Here is a 25,820-nt window from a genome sequence, read left to right on the forward strand (position 1 = left end):
TATTTTGCCTTTCAGCGATTTAAGTCCAGGTCAACGGCTTGCATATTTCACAACACTATATAACCCAGGAAATATCACGGTAATGAACAATTAATGCATGTTCATCAAATATCCATTCAAATTTGCAATATGCACGACAAATTATGGTTCTTGCTTATGGATCGACCTGAAAGCAGGATTAGTGCCGCACTAATAGCTAAGCATAATAATTTGATTCTGTCTGATAACGTATGCGTTAGATTAAAGTCTGTTTTAGATGCTATCATGATATCCCTTACAACTGATATGTCAGTTTATTTAAATTCTGAATCCAAAAGAAGTGAAATCGTTCTACAAACTCTGTCTTGCACCACGTCCAATTGGAGGACAAATACCAGAGAGATCTTGCCGAGATCATTATGGATTTTAAGAATAACGTTCATTTTTTGTCTCAAGTGAGAAACTTTTTAGCTAAATTATTTAACTGTTATTGTTTTTCTGAACAACCTGTGTATGTTTAATCGTGTTGCGGTTAGCACAGGGTGATAAAGTAGCAGGACGAACATTTTGAGATTCTTACCGACGCTGAAACCCCTAAAACAGGGGAAATACAAAATTTTCTAAATTTTGATGCAATTTAAAAAAATATATCGTATATCTTAGAAACGATTAGAGTTACGAAAATTATACAAGGAACCAACAATATTCAAAACGACTTACTGCACCTAGGAGACATCATTCTTACTGCGAACCTGGTAAATGCGGCCACAACTAGAAGTGCATTAGTTTCAAATTTAATTGTATTTTGAACACCCTGTATATATGTTTAATCGCATTGCGGTTAGTACGAAGTGAAAGAACGAAAGGTACAAAATTTTCAAATGTTTTATGTCATTTTCAATGAAAAGTAAATAAAGTCAAATATCTGAGAAACGGTTAGAGTTACGGAAATATTGCAAAATACGAAAAATGTTCAGAATGACTTTCTGCACCCAGTGGACTTTAACCGGGTAAATTTCTAGTGTTGTCAAACTTTACGCTTAGGTGTTTTATGTGCTGAAAATTTAGTTTTCACAAAACTGGTTATATTTCATACGGAAAATGACATTACATCTTAAATAAAACACATAAATAATTCAGTTTTTCAAAAAAAATTTATCGAATGCCATTGCCAGGTTTTTATATCTCTCTGACAATAATTTTAGAGGCATGTGGCAATAATAAAACTTTCCTGGAAAGATTGAAGCATTTTAAAATTTTCTGTCAAATTTTTAAATAATTTGATAGGCTAATTTGTTCTGTTTCGTAATCTTAATTTAGTTGGATTTTCCGTCTTAATTGATGACTTATAAAGCCAAAAAAATAAAAACCAATTAATCGTCTAAACGCCTGCTTCAACAGTACTGCATATTACTCAATGAACTGAAATTATGTCTCAAATTCGATTCATTGAGATCTCAAAAACTATAATAGATACCGAAAAAGTTTTAGAAGCCCTTGAGTGCTGATTTCAAATTTGGCTTCAAATTATTTATCGATTTTTTTTCGTTTTTGAGATATCGAAGAAATACTGAAAATGATTTTGTTATTAGTTTAGAAATGATCAGGAGTTGGGATCATGATGTTTACATTTGTGGTATTTCTTCAGATTGCTATAAACGTAATATTCAGCAGGTTTAACAATTTTATATCCTTTCAGATTTTCAATTTCTTTAAAAAGTTTTAATTAAAACAGAAACAACAATTGTTATGATTCAAATTTGCTTGAAATAAATCGCTGTTCTAATGGGTTTTGGCATTAGAACTAAAAGTGGTAGTACCATCCAGATAATAAAATTTTATGTGAAAAGCCAAATAATTTCGATTGCATAATACTTCTTAAATATTATTCATCTGTCAATCAGATTTTCTTTATCCTCGTCGTTTTAAGTAAATTTGCGCCAGCAAACCAGACAACAAAGGCATTCAAAATTTAATAAAATTTACAGTTTAAAGATAAACCCATTTGGCTTGGCTCTGGCATTGTTTTAGCCTCGCTATCGTTTTTGTGGCTGAGATAAACTGGAATAAAAATCAGCTTCAAGCTCCGGCTAATCTGGCACCGTATGCAAAACATTCCACATCCATATTACGTTTAATACTGACTTTCCATTGATGTGAAAGTGTAAGTTATTTTTACAGTCAATCTGGATAGGGATTAGACTTCCGTCCTTTGATGATTAGATGGACCCACTCAGTCAACAATTTGCAGTTAGGGCCACTGATTGGATCTTAATAAGGCAAACAAGGTTTTGATTGCATCGTTAAACTAAGGCCAGATAGGAATAGAGAGCATCAGCAATATTCGGAAGCCAAATCCCGAAGAACGGCCTCCAGGAATTACATATTATATAGATTAAACCCGTATTTATGGCACGTTTGATTTATGAATAGCTCCTGTTTTATCGTCTTGTTAGATAAGACAAATCGAAGTTTGTGTTGAACTGAATAAATCGTAGCAGACCATAAAGGCAAGTATTATGGGAAAAAGCTATTTTTATGTCAAGTAAGTGTCGAAAATATTGCTAGTTAAGCCAAAAATATTTTGAACGAATACGGACATGTCTGAAATAAGCTCTTCAATTTTTCATTCCAGAGAACAACTATTGTAATGCGACAGAGCGAAAATACAGTCGTAGGACATTTGAAAGATTTATGTAGGTAACGACCATACACTTGTTACGAAGGAATATAAAATCAGGTTTTTTTGAATAACTCTGCTGTTTTTCGTTATTTAACCACAGTTTCTCTATAAAAAAACTCTGTTAAATCGTAATTTCCGAAGTATAAGAAGACTGCCAAAATTATGAGATTCCGTATCAATCAAAAATTATAGTTTTTATATTTTGTTGCTTAAAGTTTTAATACAAATCAGCAAAAATTTGACCGGATTTTTGCACCTAAAAAAAGTGCAGAACGCTGAACAAATTACAAAACTCGCACCCTTGGTCACTCTGAAAATATTCGCAGTTTTTTATTGCTTTTGTTACTTTACACTGGAGTTTCTGTGAAATAGCATTTTGCTTCCATTTTTTTGGTGGTTTTTTACACACATCTTTATTTTCCTTAACTCTATTGTTGGGGTCTTTTCTTTTGTCCTTTCTCTCAAACTTTTACCTCTTTCTCTCTCTAAATATCGTTTCTATCTTTGTCCTCTCTACTTTTTTCTTGTTCTGCTTTTTTATTATTTCCGTTTGTTCTATATTTTTGTTTTTCCAGCTCCTCTTTGATTTTTCTACATCTACTTCCTTTATACAAAATGGTTTGTAACTAGTTATTATCATTTGCAGTATGCTAAGTCAGAAACTAAATGTCAAAAATACACTGATGAAGGTATAAAATGCATTCAACCAAAGTCAAACTGATTTCGTTACTTTGGAAGGATGTTTTTTTTTGTACTTTTATGGGATTATGACAGTTTTCAGGTTTAAAACAGAACAAAAGACAGAACTGTAACGTCGCCACAGGAAGGTGATATTTTAAATTTGACAAATGAAGAAGCAAACGTTCCATTCAAAGTATTTATGTAACTATTAACTGTAACGTCACTCCATTTTACTTTGATTTTTGCTATACCTATATTGGTGGTGTCTGCATGGGAACTGAGTGGAAGACAGACAGAAGAAAGGTAGGTAATGGGTGTTATTATCTATTCAAAACTAGTGAGTAATAAGCATATTATTAAACAGTCATAGAAAAAATACTTTGGTTAACTCCTAATAACTTTGTTTCTGTTGTTACAATAAATTGAATTATTTGTGGAAGGCGTAACATTAACTGTTTAGTGTTAATTTCAAGATGCTAAATTATTCGTGAATGTAGAGGAGATTTAAGTTAAAAAATATCATAAATGTTTACTAATAGGGGATAAAAACCCTAAAAATCTTACATTTACTGGGATTAAAACAAATTGCAACCACTTAAGAGACCTAAATTGTGTTCGTGACAGTAATTAGTTACTTTTCTAATAGCACTCTTTAATTTTGCTTTTCTTGCATTTCTGCATTAATTTTCTTTAATAGCAAACAAAAGCTTTTCAACTAAGCCATTCTGCACTTTTGCAAATGTAAAAATCACACTGCTAGTAATTCTTTTCATCCATTCAAGTCGTTTGATCACGTTGAATATTCTGACGTCAAACCTTCCTGAATAATTAACGGAGCTTAAAATATCTTGGGGCTTTGGGGCTATTACAAAAGGCGGTGAGTGCTTGCTTTACACACTTAGGCAAACCAATGGAAAGGTGAAATGTGTAGTAACAGTCTGGGCAAATATAAGCGCGCCCTGAAGGGGACTCAAATATGACTTTTTTAAAGAAGGAAAGGACTAAACAGAGTGTTTAATAAAGAGTTTTTACATGTAGTTTGCATTTTCATTTACATAGAGCGTGCAGAAAAGTTTGTTGTAACTTCTTTGCTAATTTTCTCACCTGAATTCCTAAATAGGAAACTTTGATAGTTAAAACAAATATTTTAGAGCAAGCAAAATTAAAGGCATAACGTTTGGCAGCAGTTAAAGAAAAATTTATATTTTACTCCAGACCATAACAGTCCTATTAGAAGTATAATTCAAGCTTTAATAATAAAATATTATTTCCACTATTACTTTATAAAATTATTAAATAATAACCAATTTAGCAGTACATACACGCTTTGCCACAGAAACTTACCTGAGACATATAAGTGGAATCAAATTAACGTAGGTGTAGAATACTGATTCAACTACGAAATATACGCGTACTTCAATGTTATGAAAGTGGATTAAACGCATAAACCGTTATGTATAAAGTTTTAAATGCATCCCTGGATGTTATGGTCAAACCGCTGACAATCGTGTTGAAATTCCCATGAGCAAGATAGTGGCAGGGATTGGGGCGATTACAAATGCAAAGTATGTGACAAACCTAAACAAAGTCGTTGCCGCGGATTATTTGGGTTTAAGAAAACTTTTTTATTGATCAGTACAAAATACCCCGAAACTTATGGTTAAAATGCCGCATTTTCTCAAGACAAATCAGTATAGAGAATCCTTGTTTTGTAAACTCGTAAAACCCCATTTAGAGGTAAAACTTCCCTACAAGAGTGTTTTATTCAAATTTGAAAGGGAATTATGGGGATATTATGTAGGACTTGCTTTTAAAGGGTCGAATTTGCCTCCAAAATATATTAGGGCTTAACGGATTGTAAGAGGAAATGGATTACACCGTATTTTTATTCACTTAAGACAGCCATGTAGTAATGGTACTTATGAAAATTAAAATGGATCAATACATACAACGTACAACTGTGACTCCTGCTTAATATATTACAGAAAAAGTAATTTGAAAAAAACTTAATAAGAAAATTGGAATAGGGAAACATTTTAAACAACATCGTGGAAAACCAATTTGTATTTTACAATATCCTGACAATTATTTACACTACCTGAATTTCTACACTCACGTACTTGATTTGACTTGATAATTCTTCCCTCAGGTGTAACTTAAATTTGATGTGAAATTTTAGTCAAGCTACTCCAAAGGTTACGCCGTGAAATTCCAGTAAGTTATGTCTATCTCATGACAATTTGTAGTATATAAAGTAAATATTTTTAAATCTGTTTTTGGCAAAAACAAGCCAAAACGTTGGCGATTTTAAACTTGATTATCTTTCCTTTGTGCTTATCTTGTAATTATCTTTTACCTACTGCATATCATTTTATCCAGATTATAATAATACAATCTAAACCGAATTAAACTACCCTAGTACATCCGAATTTTAGCCAATCGTGACTGTCGCAGGTAGATTATCCAATTTTCTTTCCGTCAGTGTCTCAGGATTCGTTTAATTTAATTTTCTCGTATAACATGGGAGTTAATCGATACTCCCAGAGCACGCTTCAATGTCAAATACCTTTATCTGGTTTTACCGTGTTTGCTCTGTATTTTTTCAGCTCTATTTTTAAATGGATCGTTCATCGCAAAACCAGAAGAATCTGTCCCAACTTAGAACAGTACGATACGAAGTAGCGACTAAAGCGCAAACTTCATAAAATGCCAAGTTTGAAAAATGACGTTATTCGTATGCCGAGCCGAAAATGGGAAGCTCCATAATTATTCCATAACTATGCCACCGTTGCTTTTGCTCTCTGTTTCAAAAGGAGTAGGCCGGATAAGGAAGGTCTTTGTCGTTGTTTCCTATTACAATTTATAGTAACCGCCAGCAAAAAATATTACATGAATTTTTATACAGCTGGATAGGGCAGGTCAAGGTTTTTTGGTACAAAGCAATTTCGTGTTTATTACAATGTCACTAGGAAATTGATTTCTACAGGATGGTCCAATTTTATTCCGTTCCAAATATGAATTGAAACCAGTTTGGTTTGGGATATATTGCTTAGTAGAAATGACAATCAAATGTGTGGTTTTTACTTACCATTTTTAGTAAATTAGTCGCTTGTTGTTATATGATTTAAGGCAAAATCAAAACATTTTGGAAATCACTGTTATGTTCAACTTAATTTACGCAAACCTGCTGCACCCTAATTGCTGGCTACAAAGTCGAAAATTGCTTGAAACGAAACAATTTTTTTTGTTAATACTTGCCTTGTAAAAAGTCTCTCTCCAAATGTGTTATGGCTATCAAATTTCCGGGAAACAGTAACCATCAAAATGTTAAACTTGCAATAATTATTAGCAAAAAACTAATCAAGGCCATTCAAAATGTTTATTTTTTCTGTCAATAAACAGGTCAACTAATGCATACCAAAATGATTAAATGTAATTTTTTGTCTATAATTGCCTAGAAATCGTTATTATGTATATAAAGTGGAAACAAAACTTACAAAAAAGTTACTCTTATGTACAGATATTTTACATTTGCAAAAAAATAGACTCATCGTCAAATCTGTAGATGAAAGTGGCTTGATAAATTCTGCTTGTAATAGTAATAAATAAAGAGAATACTACTTTAAATAGGAACGTGAGTAATCTATAACTCACTAGGGAGTTATGGAAGTTTAGTTAGATAAACATGTTAAAACTGTGTAAGCCATGTCTAAAAATCTTAAAAACACTCAGTTAAATATTTAAATTTGGCCAAAGGCTCTTAATAGTGTAAACAATCAATTGTCGAAACGTTTCTGTAACAGGAAGCACTCAAAATTATCTTTTATAAGTCTGTGTAATGATCAATTTTGATCTTCTATAGATATTGTGGTAATAAATCAAACAAGCAACTTCTGCAATAAACAACAGCTAAACTAGAAACTTTTCAAAGTTTTTAGTTACCTGCATGTCAGAAAGTATTTTCTCACATTTTGTTCTATTACACATTACGAAAGTCGAGTAACTTTTTCAAGTTATCGCGGCCACGAAGGCTTGTTCTTATTATCTTCTAACTTCATGATTAATGGGTTTGAAAGGTATTGACAAAGCTTTATGGTCTAAAATTTTCCGGGTGAGTGTTTTGGCTATAAATATCGTACGTACCATCGCTAAAATAATGATTAATTTGTCTGAACTCTTACACTGTAATTTAAGTTTTATAATTCAGGGTTTTCTAAAACACCTTGGAACTTTTTCATTTAGTATTAACAGCATAGGCTGAACTTGAATAAAACATTTCTGGAACAATCTTTTAGCAACTTTTCAGTAGGTCGAATTTCGTAGTAGTCCTAGAAAAACGAGCCTCTTATTCATGCACTTTTTTATTCACGAACTCGGCTGTTGTGAGCCGAGCTTTTTCGCCCCATTCGTAATAATTTAAAAGATGCTTTTTTTCCTTGAGCCTGCTACCATTATCTAGTTTACGCTTTTCGCTCTGTTTACGCAAAAGAATTCAAAGACTTGGCACTTTTGCTGCATGACCATGTGTGTTGGCTCGTATTTGCTGTATCACCAGCAACACATCAGGTACAGCCATTAAGCTAGTTTAGCAAATAAAACTCACGATGGTTTTGGTCAACATGAAAGCCAGTCTCCCTAAAACATATATTCTGTAACGTGGGTAAGTGAAGGCATGTGGAAATAGTCCCTTTATCACATATAATGTGTAACAAAGCCAGAGCAGGAAAGTTACCCATCTGCTGGATTAAATGACTTTAATTACTAAAGGGTTTTAGTATTTTTTTGAGGTCTGTTTTCACAAGTTTAAAAACAAAGAGTGACGCTAAAACAATAATATCTAATATGAACTATAAATCCCTATTTAAATTGAACACAAAATCCCATACGAAACTGGGCAATAAATAATTTTACAGCAGTCAAACAGAGATAGCAAATCCTGAGCATAATTCTATTTGATAGCCAATGTTTTGGCACAATAGGTTGAACGCTGTTCAATTTGTTTTATTAATGAGAATATGGAAATGTTGCTTTACGGGATGGGCTAATTCGGTAAAAAAAGTTATTAAAACTCAAATGTGTTCATCAAATTTGGTTTGTATTCTGTTTAACATTGTATGCTTTGTTGCTTGGATACAATTTTAATCAGTGCCTCAATTAGAAAAATAAATTTTTGAATTTATTCTGCTACAGGGCATTTTTTCTAAAGTCAAAGTAGCATTTTGCTTTAAAACTTCTTTAAATTACGTAATATTCCAAAATTCCAACTTTGCAGTTTTTACTTTGTGGAAAAAGGTAGACCGTTGCAGAAAATTTGGACTACCCTGTATATAAAACACTTGAGTGATAAAGGTATTTGACTACATTTTTAAAATAGAACTAGAATAGAGTAGAAGTTGTGTCTTGACTTATTTTATTCATTTTTGCGGACGCAAACATTCTTGCCGTGAAACTCGTCAAATGCAAAGCAGATATGAAACTTTCATCCATTTTTCCACACATCGAGTTTGTTCAATTTTCAAGAAAGAGTGGTGGCATGCTATAAAAATTCATAACTCTATATTTTCACTTTAAGTAGACACACTTACAAATATTGAATCTGGAACAATAACACAAAAGAACAGGATAACCACCATAATAAACTTCCTGTCTTTATACCTACACCAAAATGAGGTAAATTTCTACATGGATTTATCTAAAACTTAAATTCATTCTTCTGTGAATAACAAGAAAAATATGATCGGCTCTCCTTTTGTAAAACGAACAAAATGATTGTGTTTATAGAGGGGAAACGCACCATCCAACAGATTTAGGAAAATGTTTTCGGTAAGCCAATGCCAATGCCAAGTTTAATCTTCAAGTCCTTTTAAACAGATTGCTTTTTAGGAAGTTTGTTAACTGCTCGCTGACATTTGTGTCCTTATCGGCCATTTTTTTCTGTCAAAAACAGCAATGAAGATAAATTAAATCCGGAAGGGTTGGGGTCCAAAGGATTTATTTTTGAGAAACAGCTAGTAAACGTGGTAAAACACTTTCCTATTTACGTTTGGTTGAACTTAGTATAATTCTAGGAGCAAGATGCGTTTAATAAAAAAAGTATTATTTATAGTATATGGTTTTTTCTCACTGATTTATAACCTTGAATGTCGTTTTCCAATACCAGTTTCACGAAACCGATAAACATGACAATAACAAAAAAAATTAGTAAATCGTTTCCAATATCTCTTTGCCAATATGGTTTCGATCTCACGATTTCAATAAAGGGCATTAAAAAATAATTTTTTCCAGACTTATTGGCAGGTAGGAAATTTATTGTTGGCAAAACGGGTGGAAATCCGATTTAGGAGTTCGATAAATTGCTAGCCCAAAGATTTATACTCTATCATCATTTTATTTCGAATTCAAATTGCCATATCTATGTTTTGTTTTATATTATGTCAATTTTTGGTAGTAAGTTAATAAATTGTTGCAAATTACTCATGCCAATACTAATCAGTAAACGACGAAATGCATCTCTTGTACAGAGTTTAATTTGGTCATTATTCAATTATTCTAGAATTGCAGAAGACAGTAAAAGCCACAGACGTCTAGCCATAGTTGACGAGACCTCTATTAAATCGCCTTAACGCTTTTTAATGTCGTCCTGTGAAATGTCTTAAAAGACGTAACAAATTGTGAGCATCGATCACGACGACATGTTCAATTTGTCAAGATGAAAATGCTGCTTTTTAGCGAGATGTGGCGCGACTATTTACATTTTTGAATAGGCCTTTTCAGAACAGCCTATTAGTGTGTTTCTTTTGCCGTTTTGGAAAAGTCGCTTATTATATTGAAATGTAGGCTGTTTCGTGCTTTTGTTCAGCCCCGTGACTTACTACGCAATAAATATAACTGATTTTCTTGCTGAGGATTGGGTACATGGTTTTGCTCTTTTCGTAATTCTACTATATAGTTTGGTCCTTTTCTAAAAGGATGTAGAATTTGCGGATTTTAGGTAAACAGATTGGCACATTAGATTTCCTTTTAAGAAATTAAATTGAATAAAAGTATCATTCCATTAGTTGCATAATTTTTATTCTCTGTCTTTATATCCACATTCTACCTTTAGCAAATGAAGGAGATAATAATTCTTCAACTATAAATTGTAAATTACTTTTGCTGGTGGATCAAAATTTATGGATAACCATGCACTTAAATCATATATTAAACTTAAAGAACATATTTCGGAGATTGGAGAAATAACTGGGCTATCGTATATGAAGACAAATTGCATTCCTAAAAGACAATTGTATAAACGGCTTTGTTCCTTTAAATCTTTGGAGGATTTGGTCGAGTATAAGACTTTCTCGAGAATAGCAATATAATTTGGTTCGTGATTTATTTGGTAACCTATTTTGGGGAGATTGTATAATGATTAAGCATGATTCTGTTTTGTAGCAATTCTTTCGTATAGTAAAAACTCTGAGAGGTGATTGAAGTTAATTTCAATTACACTCAAAAACTGTTTCTCTGCAAATAATTCCTCTTATTTCTCTTGTTCGAATTTTTAATGAGATTTTCCAATAAGCACAATAAAATTTCGCACAATAAGATCTAATTTCGTGCCTGATTAAACGAAAATTTACGACAATGGGAAATTGATTGCGAGAACGAGCCACCACTCTTATTAAAAAGAAATTACGGAAAACCGTGTTAATCCTCATTAAAGCCGATGCCATTTGATCTCGATGAACGTTTCGACCCCAAATGAACGCTCTAAATTATTAAGTGGAGAGGAAAATTTCTTGGGCTTTCTCATCTCATCTTTTGGGGATCTTTCGAATGATGTAGAGTGGTTGACTTATAGGTTTTCTTACCAGTTAGTTTATTAATGGAATGAAGTAAGTTTCAAGCTAAATTTGCACTTTTTTTGATGTTTGATAGATTTGTGTCTTGTTTGTTCAGAGACGTTTTTATATTGCTTTTTATGTCTTTTCTTTATAAGAGACTTCCCACTCTACTGAGCAAGGATGTAATACAAGACGTAAACTAAGACAAAACATCAATGGAAAAATGTAATGAAACTAGCAGTAAAAGAAATGTGAAGAGGAAAATAATATACCAATAATCCACTGTTAGAGAGAAAAGAATGGCAGGACTGCTGTAAGAACTTATGTGTCCCTAAGAGAAAAAAAGCAAGGAAATACTGAAAGAATGAACCACAAAGATGAGAAGAATAATTATATTCTTTCCAGGATGGATGTAGTAAAAATCTAACCTAACGTAAACCGGATTTTGCTGCTTAAGCCATCATCAAGAACCCATACGATCACTTACAACTTACAACTAAAATTACACTTTCTTGTCATGTTAGCATTCGTTTTTAACACTACTTTTTTCAGTTTTGATGATAAATTGTGTTTACAAATTCAGAAAACTCCTATAGGAGCAACAATGTAATGGATGATTTTCTTGACTCTTGTATTCCTAAATTAAGCTTCACATTTCATTTTATCAAAAAATATGTTAATTACTTAATCACAGCGATTTCGTTTAAACAAATAAATAAAATTCTTTCTGCGTTCAATAATTATGATTCCGATATAGAATTTAGAGTGGTAAACGAACATGATTACAGCGTTCCATTTCTCATTGCTAGAGTAGTTAGAAAAATTCCTGTTTCCTGTTTTCCAGTCATTCACTGCTTTTTTTGGTCTCTGTGATTCTCTGTTGTTCTTCTTCCACTTTGGCCTCAATAGTTGCTTTGAAGGCATGCCACATTGCTTCTGAATCTTTGTAATTTTTTCAGTCATCCTTTAAATATTTATCGTGTTGTACAACTTAGAAATTTGCTTATACTGCTTTTGATTCTACATTGTATCTGAAGAAGAAAATAATACATTTTCAAAATCTTGGAGTAGCTAACAAATGTTTATATAATTAAAATAAATGATAAAATAGTGGGAAACGGCAGTCCGTACCCACACAGTACTATGCACTTCTACAAGACTGCAAAACCAATAAAATTTACTGACTTATTATCTATAAGACCATACACACTACACAGCGTATACAACTCGATCCAATTCTTCAGTTGGATTGAAATTATCTTGATTCATTCTTGTCTATGTGGTATGGTATCGAATTTGTTATTCAATCCGATCCAGGAACCCTCTTTTCTTTAAATTAGGTTGGAAAATGATAGGTGTGATCTATTTACTACTGTGGTGGTCACATTTGATTATTGTCATTTCAATCCGGATTAGTTTTCAAACCTGTACACATCGCTGAAATCATGATCGTCAATCCGTTGGTCCAATCCACTTGACAGAGTATTGGACTGAATTGTAATGTTTTTCAAGTGGATAGAGCTTAATCCGATTCCAGGATCCGACGTGGTCACTGACATATTTTTAAATCTAAATATTTTAACCTAGAAAATAGCATCGGACTTTGGTGTTGAAATATACCCGAACGTAATATAACATGTCCTAAAAGCAGAATGGAGTGCTTTGTGTGCGATGCCTCCCACAGTAATATCCCACGGCGTTTAGTTGTGTTTTTAAAAGAAATGTCCCCTTTACGACCCCGAAGTGGTGTTACCCACTTCAAGCTTGATTTAGTAGAGTTTTTCCCTTCTCTTTAAACCTAAACTTCTTGTGCATTTTCGGATTTAATTCTATTCCTTGACTAACACTAGATCTAATTAAATTTAGAAAAAACAGAAAGTAACCTTAATGACCAATCTTGAAGATGAAAAATGTATGTCAAAATGTTAATTGCTAGGATGTAATGAATTTTATAACCATCAGAGCAAACTTTCGATAAAATTCTGACTTGAAAAAATAAGCTGAAAAGGCTAGCTAATATTATAGTAAATTAATGCAGAAAATTTGGGAATGAACTTCTATGCTGAATACTTAGTAAATGTCCACAATTTATATATAAGATAATTCTCTTGTCATGTGTCTGTTACAGGTTTTGGAGAACGCCCAAAGTCACTAAACTGAAGAAAACAGGAAATTGAAAAAGTTTGAAACAACGCAAACAAATAATTTTCATTTCCCTAACTTGTCCCAGTTGAGCAAAGAGAAAAAATGGTCGCTTTTGTATTATGAGGTCATTGAAACATATTTTAATGACATACTACTTGACAATACTAACTGTTTTGCTGGTTCCTCTGTCCCATGTCATTACAAAAGTAATTTTGGACTAAAAACTGTTTTCCAGTTCCTGGTTTAACATCACTTATAATAAATCATACAGTATGATCCATCCTAAGAATTTCCAAGGACAATTTGAGCATGCTTTAGCAGATTCATAAACGTAAAACGTCGGAAACTATGCCATACAACAAACGATCCCCTGTTGAAATTTATGTGGGTCACTTTTTGTTAGCTCGACCGTCTGCAATTTATTACAACAATCAACCGAGTTTTTGTTAGTTTTTTTTTTATGTAAGATGTATGACAACTCGAGGATTAATTCCATATTTTATGTCGCGTGTGAGAAACGTTTGGAACGGGTCTTTTGTTCGAACGTACATTGCCAGTAAAAAGCTTGCAAAGAATTTGACGGAGGTTAAAAGTTGTCTTTTTGAAGACAGCCACGAAATGTCTGTTTCTGGAAAGATTTATCCATGTTAATTCTACTTCAAAACTTGATTTGTTTCTTATAATGAGATTAACTCAGGGAAAAGTTAATGAATGTGAAGATAGTAAGCAACAATATCTTAAAAGTAGTTAATGTTGAAGATGTTAAGTTGCAATTGTATCTGGAAATGTTTAAACTTCTAATGAAAAAGATGTCTTCCACTCTATTTCCTTGTTATACGAGCACACAGCTACGAGATAAAATAAAAAGAATGAGTCTCTCGATTCTACCGTCACCAAAGAAAAACGTGATATTTCCGTTCTAGATACGGGAAATTCGAGGTTGGTTGAATATGTGGCATGTTTTGATATTACAATGACAGCGAAACTCTGTTTTATAGAGGAGCTCCACTTATTATCCGAATAAATTGAACAATAGAGGCCATTTAGTCCAAAGCCACTCAGGTATTAGCCCTATATGCCAGAACAATATGAATGTTGCATGGATTAGTAGCACAACAAAACTACTCATTGAAGAATTATTTAGGAAAACCTGAATACAAAAAATTACATGAATGCACAAAAAAAATATTCTTTTTCACTGCAAGAACTTTACAATAGTAACATATTTAAAATTTTAAGTGAATTTAAGATCATGTAATTACAGTAGGAACATTATTCGAGCTGAAAGATCATCTGAATCGTAAAATATCACGTTACGAGTAATTCCCGAGTTCTCGACAAGCTCATAATATTCCAGCTAAATTAAACTAAATTACGCATCTGAAATTGCGTTTACAACGTGTCGGATGTTCTATCATATGTAAAATAGTGTTAGCAAGTGATGGTTTACACCTTAGTAATATGCTATTTTAAGACACGTGTGATGGAATTAGCAAGTACTAGTTGGTTTTGACTGGCTTCCAAGTGCTCGTGACCTAACTCTATTAGATTTTTACCTGGAAAGGCTAACTTATGGTTTTTAGTAAAAAAGAAAAGGATGTTGCCAATGCCCATCAAAAATGACTGTATGGAAATGCAATTTAATACTCGTTTGAAACTTTACTTAAATTAACTTTTTATTATATATTAACTTTTTATATAATATCCTGATTTTTAGTAGGATTGTGGTAGGCCAAAACCCTAACATTACTGTATTTAAGTTTTGATAAACTTTTAACATGCTATTGACAAAAGACTCTTTGTTTGCAACTTAAAGTCACATTACCAGTAATAAACGAATTTTAAAATTGGAACACACCTTTGACCAAGTATAAAGTTGCAATTAAGTTTACATTATTTTTTTTAAGTGTTAAAAAGTAAGCTTTGGGCAGAATTTTTAATTGTTAGGCGAAGAAATCTGGTTGTGTGCCAAAGCAGTCCCAGCTTTGAATTTGAATTTCTTATATTAAATATTGATTATTAATTTAGGAGTTGTTCAATTTTTGTGCATTTATTTGTAGTTTTCTTCAATAAAGAATTTAAATATGAATGTATAACGTAGAACAATCTGTGCTTAATTAACCAAATTTAACCAAACAAGACAAGTTTAATTTTTAATCTTTTTTTATGACATTAATACCTTATCTTGCTTCACTATGAATTTTGTACAACATACCTCGATTTTCCAGATTTCATAAAGTTTTGTGTTATTTTTAATTAAGTTTTGTGTTACTTTTTGTTAAGACGTCTTTAACTCTTCATTTAACTTTTCAACTGAAAACACTGTTTTAAATGATGATGTTTGAAAGCCAGTTTTAACCAGATTATTAGCTCAATTAGGTACAAGTTTACATTATAAGTTCAATTAGGTACAAAAACTGGCTAAAGTTCAGATATGAACTACACAGTTTACTTTGTTATTAGGAATGCTTAAACAATTAAAAAGAAAATTTAACAACTTGTGTCTGATATAACTTTTAGGGTTAGGAGATAGAAAAGTGTGTACTTCTAGTTGAGTCGAAAAATGGGTAAAAAATGAAATAGTTTAATTTATTACAAAAATTATACAAAGTTCTGTAGGTCTCTTAACAAGTGATTTTAAACTTCACTTTCACAACTAATTATAAGAATTATAGAAACTGCCACATTCTCAAACCTCTCTAAGGAATAAAGTTAAATTATGACAAGAATGAGTTAATTTAATTGATTCAAGAAACTTACCATCAACAAACAAACTATCAAACTATCTGCCATCTATTTTCGAAATGTTGCACATTTTATTGAGTTAAAACTTAAAGTTTGTTTGTTTTCTCGAGTTCAAAATTATGATATAAATTTTATATGGACTTTCGGAAATCGTTTCTCACATTGGTACAATTATCGTTGTTTATTATTTAGTAGCATTTAAGTGTAAAATAAAAGTAAGTTTGCTAGATCATTTTGATCTGCCGAGTGTTTCCAATCGAATTATAAAAAAAAAGCAATTCAATCGTATAAACTAAGTGAAATTAATTGACATGATATGATTCAAGTTCAATTGTTAGTAATAGTAATGTTCAATAAAGTCAAACATTTTACAATCTACAGTAGAATGCAAGTTCTAAGCCCATCTCCGTGGTAACTCAACGTAGTTTTCCTTAATGGATCTTCAAATTTACTGTTGGCAAGAAATGTTTTACCTCATGGAGAGAAGATCGGAAAGCCATCTATTTTGCTTTATCTGCGTGGCTGCATGTGCATATCGCAACTAGAGTGGAAAACATCGTTTTCTGATAATATTTTACGTATTATCGTAAGTTTTACAAACTGCTTGTCATCTAAAGAGCTTCTGCATTGCCTCACTCTTGGCTAGCAGGCTAAAAAGTCTGTAAATATAATCAATAATTCATCCTTGTTATTTGATTTTCGAATATTTTTAAAAAATATTTATAACAGATCGTGTTACTACATTGCAGTTTCTTTTTAAAGGTTTGAGTTTTTCTTACTGGAAAAGCAAAATATGTTCTTTAAAGCGATATCCGCCGTCGTTCGCTTTAAAGTGCTCGGGATCTCATTGAGCAAAGAAAATTTCATTTCCTCGTTCTTTCAACACTAAAAACTATAAGATTGGCGGTAAATTACGGCTTAGCACGACATCTCTGTCTCAATATATTGATTGGGTTTTCCACAGCTATCAACTGTACGAAACAATGGCCACTTTCCAACTTTTTAGTCGGATCCATTAAAGGTTGCATGGAAGCATTTCCGAGTGCACGAGCTTTTTGAACTAATACTGCAAATTGCGACAGATTGGGGGGTTTTATTTCGGGTAATATTGCCATTTTACAGGAGATTGTCGGTTTGAAGTGGTATACGTATGCATTTCGATGACTTATATTAAAAAAAAACAGATTTTAACCTTAATTTTCATAATAATTAAAAGAAAAGTTCGTTCCGAAGGTCTTGTAAGCCATTTCATCAAAATTTGCATGTTTTCCAATTCTGTCAGGAATTTCCTTGTTCTAAGATAATATGAAGAATCAAAATAAAGTAAGGTGTCTCACAAATTCCAATACAAAATTACATAAAATAAATCAGTACATAAAATTGTAATAATATACTTAGTTCAAACATTTTGCTATTATTCGCCATACCGATTAATGTTCAAAATAAATAAGAATTTTATTTAGGATTATTGCCAGTTATCTAAGCTCTATTTGTTTACAGCTAGACAAAATATTCAGTATCAATATTTGAAATACCAACTACCATTGAGCAATTACCGCTATTTGGCTTACTTAAAATACCGTTAAATATTTGAAATTCTTTCGGGTATTTGAAGTAATGTCAGATATTATCATTAGTTTACTTTTCGGTGCGTATACTTTAAACTATAGTAAAGTGTGTTATAAGGGTTTAACTATGTAATGCATGTATGTTGTAACTCTCAAAAATCGTTTTTTATAAACGCTCAATTTGTAATTTTTTTTGATAGGAGCACATTTCAACAAGTAGGTATGTTCACATTTTTGTACTAAACCCATTTTCTTAGAAATTAAACAAGACACTGTAAATAACACTCAACTCAAAAACAAAACATGAAATAATTTAGTAATCGAAAAATATTAATTATGACCGATTTACCATATTTTTTTTTGACAACACCTTACAAAAAACACCCCTCCAAAAAAAACGCTTTAAACGTTTTGTAGCTTACAAAAACCCAAAAAACCGTAAAAATTGGAACAAACCAATCTAGAAATTAATATTGCCCCACTGTACGTCACTTTGAACGACGTTTGCTTCTTTATTTGTCGCATTCTGAACATGTTATCTTTTTCCCGTTTCACTATGAATTTTATTAAATTTCGTGTATGTATATGTATTTTGATGGATAAAAGCAACTTTGATATATGAATACAATGTAAAATATGCAAGTTTATCGCTATCACAAAATGACAATTTCCACTCTGTTTACTATATGGACATGCAGTTGAAGATAAAGCGAAATAAATGGTCGATTTTCTCGTCATAGTCTTGGAAAGGAAATGCATTTATATTACGGTTTTCCCTCTCATAACCGTATAAACTTCCAAAAACCATATTTTTCAGTTGCTATCAAGGAAATATTAGGAATGTAAGTTATGACTTTTCAGTGTAAAAGACCTGGTTTTGTGATTACTAATATGTTGATGCAAACCATAGAAATTCTGATGAGATTACAAAATAAATTTGATTAAATTACTTTCTCTAGAGAGATTTTCATCATTTTATTTTATGTATCCAATCGCAGATCAATATCTTGATTTAGATCCTATAGAGACGTGAGTTGCTGATCTCGTAGTTTTTAGCTCTGAAAACAAGAAAATCAAAATGAAACTTTCCTTTAAGCTCAGTGGGATCTCGGAGCAAAAAGACCCCGGATATTGGTTTAGGAAACAACATATTTCGTATTTTCCGGCAAGAAAAATTTAATATTAAACTGGGCGACAATAATTGTTGGTTAGTGACAAAAGAAGCTTTTTCAGCGAATACTTCAATTAAAACACAATCCAAATTACTACGGTACAAAAAGTGAGTATAATTTTATGCAAGCCCTCGTCCTCATATTCTGTTTTTGTTAGTTGGAGGTATAAAGCCTTGTTGTCCTTTCTACAGCAAACTGGATCGAATTTTTGGGTAAACAAAACGTAAATCGTGTATATGAATGCCGCTAACTCCTATCCTAATGGAATATGGTCGTTATGATTTGCGAGGAAACATGTTTTTACTGGATTTACTCAAATCACGGCTGAAATGTCCAGATTGGCTGTAATTTGTTATGAACAACGATTAAAATGAATTACTCTCTTAAACCAAAACAGAATGTTTTAATAAATTATAATCTGGATTTATGGACGATGGTTGCCATGTGTCAACCAAAACTTATGACTTGTTTTCTAAGCTTTAACATTAGTGACTAATATTACGTGGTTTTAGAGGAGAATTTAGCTAGACAGTCACACGTGACTACTATCAAAATAACTGTCATAAATCTCAAAAATAAGTTTCATATCAATTACTGCAAGAAAACTTTTCTAAACCCTGATTTTTTCAACTTTTAAGCACAGTTTGACAGTTTTCACGTTAGAGACAGCTCACGTGGTTCGAGAACACTATTTAGCCAGACGGTGATGTGACAATTGTCGGAATAACTGTCATAAATCTCAAAAACACGCCACGTTTCAAAAACTGTGTTAAATTGTAAATTCTAGTCGAATTTTGACAGTTCTGAGTAACAGATATTACGTGATATTATAGGATATTTTAGCTACATGTGATTCACTTGGAGCGCATTTTTTTAATCCTCATTAAATTTCCTTTTCAATAACCTGAAAGTCAGGAACAAAATCGCTTGTAAAACTCATTTGGAGTAAGAAACTGACTGTTTTAATTACATTTTTGGAATCCTCATTAAATTTCCTTTTCAATAACCTGAAAAAAACACTAGAAAATAAAAGACATGGATTTAGCATCGTAATTCTCATTACGATGAATTTTTAATAGACTTATAAATTTCAAGATATTGCCATTAATACTTATAAAAGCACAACCAGTATAATAAAATAAGTATCTATAGATGAACTGTTTAACTTGTCCTCGTGATTTTCTTGAGGCAACCGCAAAAGTTCGATCATATATCATCCTGTTTCGCTATGAAAAAGTGAATGATTGTGAATGAATCGATTTTGTTGAAGCTGGGTGTACTGATGTATGAAGCTAATAAATTTTGGGACCGTATTATATCCTCGATACACTGGCAAAAACGCGACATACATGATATAAGAAATGCTTCTTACACAATCTTGGTGTCATGTCCTGTTTTGATACAAAGTTCATTTACCCATATTATTTGATGTCAAATAAAAGAGTTTTTCATAAAAAGGGTTAGTTCAAATCAGTCGTATTGAACTTCATCTTAAAGTAAGTTCCAGATATTCAACTTCTCCCATTGCCCCAATAATTTATCATTTAGTTTTACGTAAGTTCAACCCTCCTTATCTTGAATAACCTTACACCGATTTATAGTTACAGGGAACATTCTAGTCCTGATAGAAGACCATTACTTATCATCTACTCTTGTTTTAGTCAACGGTTTAAAAATAATCCCTTTTTTGTTACTGACAGTAGTTTTCTGCATTGGATGTAAAGCAAACGATTAGCTTGCATAGTAAGGCTATTCAGCTAAACTGGATTGCATCCGACATTTTTACCAACATGATTGATGAAAACCCACAGTAAAAACTTTTGACTTTTTTTTTTGCATTCCTAGTTTTCACGTTCTGCAAAGTTTCGCTCGACAAATTCCCAAAACTCGTTTGTGATCGAGCGATTTGAAATAGGTACGAACTCAACACGCCCGCTGCATTGAGCATTTCGGTGTAATATTCAAATAAAATTTCAGATAAAATACTGTTTCATATTCCAGTCAGGCAATCATAGCGATATTAAGAATATTCATTGATTTTTCACATTCTTGTGTTACTTTGTCTGGGCCAATAAAATTTCCGCCACCAGGCGTTTTACAACTTTTGAATTTTTAGTAGTCGGAAGCTGCAACGCTGTTATTATCTAATAATTCAAAATTTAATGTTCCAATATACTTTATTAAGTTTGACCTAAAACATTTAAAAATGTTGTAGTTTCGTTTGACCTGAATAAAAAATTCAAGAAAAGGTGTGTCCATGTCAATGAATTCTTGGATAAACGTGACTGTGATACCAAAACAAGGTAAAAAACTTTAAGAACAGAAACAATTTTCTGTAAATGTGCCAATAGACATTAGTTTTACCAAACTCTTCAGAACTTTCTGACCTAATTCAAAATATGTGGTTATCATTTTGAAGGCTCAAAACGGAAAAACCAACTTTATAAATGGTTCCCACCTATACTCATTGAAAACTTCCGAGTGGCTAACGCCATCTAAAATTACTTTTGCCAACACGAAAAGTTTTAAAGTGTAGAGGAATCAAACAAGTCAATCACATTTCACTGGTTTTGGCAAGGGTAAATTAGATCGATGAGTTTGCTGAAAAGTTTACACTTTTGAAATGTGGCTGCTTTTTAACAGTTTTACTTCAGTGTCTGCTTTTTGGATAGATCAATATATTAGGTTAAAGTTTATTTAGGTAAATACACAAAGTATTTCTGTAAGAGGAAGAGGCCGAGAAATTTTATAACTTGAGTAATGTAAAATCCGTCTCAGAGCTAGTGGCAGTGACGTAATAATTTTGGTTTCTTTTTTATTACATGTGAACTGAGCGAGATGAACATTTTTTGGGTATTAAAATTGTGCCAGGAATGTAATTGCAAAATGGTTGGAAACGTCTTATATTCCTGAAACAATCAAGTGTGTGTCCTACTGCAACAAATTATGTATTTTTTTTAAGTTGCAAAACTCATATTATGACATTCAATGAGGTAATAGCCAATCACTTTCACGTAAACGCGTAGTTTTAGCCAACCAGGAGAGAATTACAACTTTATCAAAAATTACAATAGTTTTAAAACAAACAGCTACAAACAAAAAATTTTAAGTAAATAAGACAGGAAAAACCATTTGTAACCTCACTTGACAACTCCAAGACAGCAAATGCTTTTGTAGTCAATTTGGTAATTTTAAGATCTAAACAAAATTATTTTCTTTGATTTAAAGTACAATCTGACTGAACTGAAATCTTAAAACTGATGAATGAACTAAATTTCATTTCAACATTTTTTCATTTTATCCATAAAACAAAACTTTGATGTTACTGCATTTCATAGAAACCGTTTCAGTCCTCCGAGGACGTAATTTATCTTTGTCAAAGCCAGTCGAAAGTGATTGACTCGCTAAGACTAGGTTAACCTCCGAGAAACTTTTCACCGTGTTAAAACATTTTTTCAGTTTTTCAGAAAGCTGAAAAGTCATTAAAAACTTTGTTGATACGTATAAAAGTTTTTGGCTCTACACCTATAAGGGACACACATTTTAGACCCGTTCCTTTTTCTGGTCACGTTTTACTAAAGTTTAATTCGATGCTCACGTTCATATCTTTCAATTTCACAATCAAGTAAATCTTAAAATTTTGTGTTAACTAAATAATCATTACTATTTTCTATAAAATATTGTAAGTACTAAATACAGTAGCTTTGATTTTAATATCTTCTACTATAATTGCTTGTAAGCCATAAACACGTGGCTGTATCACCCTTCAGATTATTGCCTGATTTCCACCCTGAAGCTAATCTGTTTCCAATTTAATTTGTAACACATGATATTGACTAATTCCCTTTGCTCTAGAAGCTCATTAAAGCACTAGAGGATTTACTAGTCAACAATTTTACTAATTAAACTTATGGTAAAACCAACTTACCTGTAAAAAAAAGTTTTCAGAATAACAACAACCAGAAAAAATTTATTCGATTACCATAGTCATGTTGGTTTTTTTCTAAACTGACATGTCCGTTTGCACTTTGATACGCGATCGAATAACTCGAACCAAGAGAAAAACACGAAAACTTTGCAAAACTTTCCCGCGTCCGAAAACTTCCGGCTCGTATTTTCCGTGTGGAAAATAAGCGCTCGTCGCGTCAACTGCTCGGCATTTTCGATTCCAGAGTACAGAAGAGCGGTCCAGAACTCCTGCGCTTGGAAGTTGCGAAACTACAGCAAAATGCCATGTTTCTTGTTAAATATTATAATGTAGCGCCATTAGAATTTCTGAGAATTTACACTATTAAATTTCAAATATTGCATAATTTGCAAATACAATCTATTCTAAATTAACCTAGAAAGGTTTACTAAAACGCAAAAAAGAACGTCGGTTTTTATTTATTTTAAAATTGTTTGCAATTTAATTGTTTTTTTGAGTTGACATTAGTTTAAAGATAGCAAGAATATGAATTAAGACTGACACTAAAGTTAAGAATAAAATAAACTCTGAAGGTTACGTGATCATTTTTACTACTAAAATTATTTTTTCTACGAGCGTGTGTGAATGATAACATTCCTGCGCAATTTTTGTTATTGAAATATAGACTTTTCCGCACTAGTGCGTAAAGAAATCATTTTCCCGCACTGACTGCGACACATTCGAGTTCGGGAAGGTATCACTTTCCGCACTTGTTAGGAAAATAACTATTCTGTAGGTCATGTGATTGGTTTCAATTATCAAATTCAGTTCCGAAGATCATGTGATTATTTTCAAGCGTCGAATGGAATCTTAATGGTTACTTGACTCTTCTTACGGTTAAAATAGTATTCTTGTAGTCAGATGCCCATATTTAAGGTCAAAATTTTGTTCTGACCATTTTTACTATTGACAGGAATGTCTAAAGGTCACGTTATTGATTTCAACTATCAAATTCACCTACAAATGTCACGTGACTATTTTCAAGCATCGAATGGAATCTTGACGGTCACTGGACTCTTCTTGCTGTTAATAGAAAAAATTGTTTTTCTATTTTCTATTATAATTATTGTAATCTTGGTTATGTTAGATTGTGCATCTTTTTGTGTAGTAGGTTATTTACTTCTTTTATTATTTGGCTTATCTCAGTGCGTCAAAATATTTAGACGACAATTTATAGAATTCAGTCAAGTGAAAAAGCAATTTTTTAAGATAAGAAGACGGAATAGAAAAAAATGCAGACATTGTAAAGGAGGCTGATAATGGAAATATATGGTGATGTTGATTTATTTTATTTCTTTTTGTTCCGAATCAAACGGCATAATAATATTAAATATGTAAAAATATTTGAACTCTCCCTTTTGAAATGTTTTGATTACACATATTTTAGATTATACCACAGTATATTATACATACAAAACAAAAATATCACTTTGCTTTTATTATGTTTTCCAAAGCAGGAAACGTTAAACTACCATTATCCTTCAAACATCCAACATTGAGAATAATGGACGTAAGACAAAAATTACCATTTAAGCTGAAGAAATCTCGTTTCATCAATAATTTTGCAATTATCAGCAGATTTTTTACGGGTACTATACTAATAATAATAAGTAGATTTTTGTATTTTTTAACGTTATTCAGTTTTAGGTAGAATAGTGAAAAATAACCATAGGATCCTTAGTACATTTTACCATATACAATATGTAATCTTTTAAAAAGGGTATATACAATACCGTTTGTAAAAGATCAACCTTATCAAAACTTTTTACCGTTTCTGATTTGCATTTTTTAACATATTCTTTAATTTCAATTATTTTCTCTTCAATTTCTCCTCTAGGATTATCATCATCACTGAAAGTTTCAGTGATTTTTTATTGTTTTTATGCTCTTTTTCTTAAATTTACAAACCTTATCAAGAGTTACAGTAAAAAGGTAAATTTTGACTATTTGTCATCATCTTTCTTTTGAGGTGATTTAAATTTTGTATTTGAGTGTTTCCTGCTTGACTTCTTTATCTCTTTGCTACTTCTTGTAATTAAGTAAGTATGTAAGACAGTGTTAAAAGGAAATTTATTTAAAGTTCACTAATTTTTTGTATTTGTCCTTATTTTTCTCTTTATCTCTACGACTTATGCCTCTGCACCTAAATCTCTTCCTGTCTCTGTTCTGAGAATTACTAAAATCTCGTGCGGAACTTTCTCTTGACTAAAATCACAGCTCAAAGATTTCTTAACAACTAAATAACTAGGGCAAACCTTGAACTTTTTCACAGTTGATTGTCTAAAGTAATAAACTAGATTCTCATCAAACTAAAACAGTGATTTAGGCTTAAATTGCATACACTGTAACCGCATTCTTCCTCAAATTTCATTTCGCTCCTGAAAGTTAACTAAATATGTTTATAGTTGTAGTGCTGAGAAAGAAACTATTTCCGGAAGTAGATAATAAGCAAAGTTCCTGTGTAGTTCGATAACAACCCAAATAGTTCGACTAAAGGACGGAATAGTATTAAAGTGACCTTGTCAGCAATCGATTTGTTCCTAACTTTGGCTCATTACTTTTGGAGAACAAATTGTGTTAAAGTCGCTGTCTCAGATTACACTCAACCCTAATTCAAGCAACAAGCGTTTCGAGATTCTTGCAGGAAGATTTATTAAAGAAACTGCCACCTAATGGAACAAATCCATTAAGAATATTAGTAAAGTAAGCTTCAAGTTATCCAATTATCTGAAACTCGTTACGTTCTATTTCAAACGGTTTTGTGATAAATTAATCAATTGTTGGTCAACTTTATGGATTAAATATTAGGATGTAGTTGCTAGAACGAATGGGAGTTGGAAAGGGAAGCAATTCTAAATTTCTAGCAGGAAGTGGTTAAATCAGGTCGGGTTCTCAAAGTGTGTGGTAATAGCTTTAACATCCAGTTACCCAGCCGATAAATTAACTTGCAATTCGAGCAATTATTCCTCAGAAACTTTAAATGCTTACTATGGAACTCGTAATTGTACGCCTGAGGTCCACTTGATATTGCTTTAATGAATTTATACGGAAAAG

At 32.0% G+C, this 25,820-nt stretch overlaps 1 protein-coding gene across 2 annotated transcripts in view; it reads right to left on the reverse strand.

The window, feature by feature from the left end:
- The window catches only part of mtt (mangetout), a 172,572-nt gene extending 149,679 nt beyond the window's left edge, over window positions 1–22,893 (reverse strand). The window contains exon 1 of one of the 2 annotated variants that reach the window (XM_081979063.1): window positions 22,728–22,893. The gene's annotated coding sequence lies outside the window, so the exon portion shown is untranslated. The remainder of the gene's footprint in view (window positions 1–22,727) is intronic. The other variant, XM_081979064.1, reaches the window with a different exon arrangement.
- Between the last annotated feature and the right edge of the window lie 2,927 nt (window positions 22,894–25,820).

This window comes from Ips typographus, linkage group LG4 (assembly GCF_016097725.1).
Source record: "Ips typographus isolate SLU linkage group LG4, UJ_Ityp_2.0, whole genome shotgun sequence".
Lineage (NCBI taxonomy): Eukaryota > Metazoa > Arthropoda > Insecta > Coleoptera > Curculionidae > Ips > Ips typographus.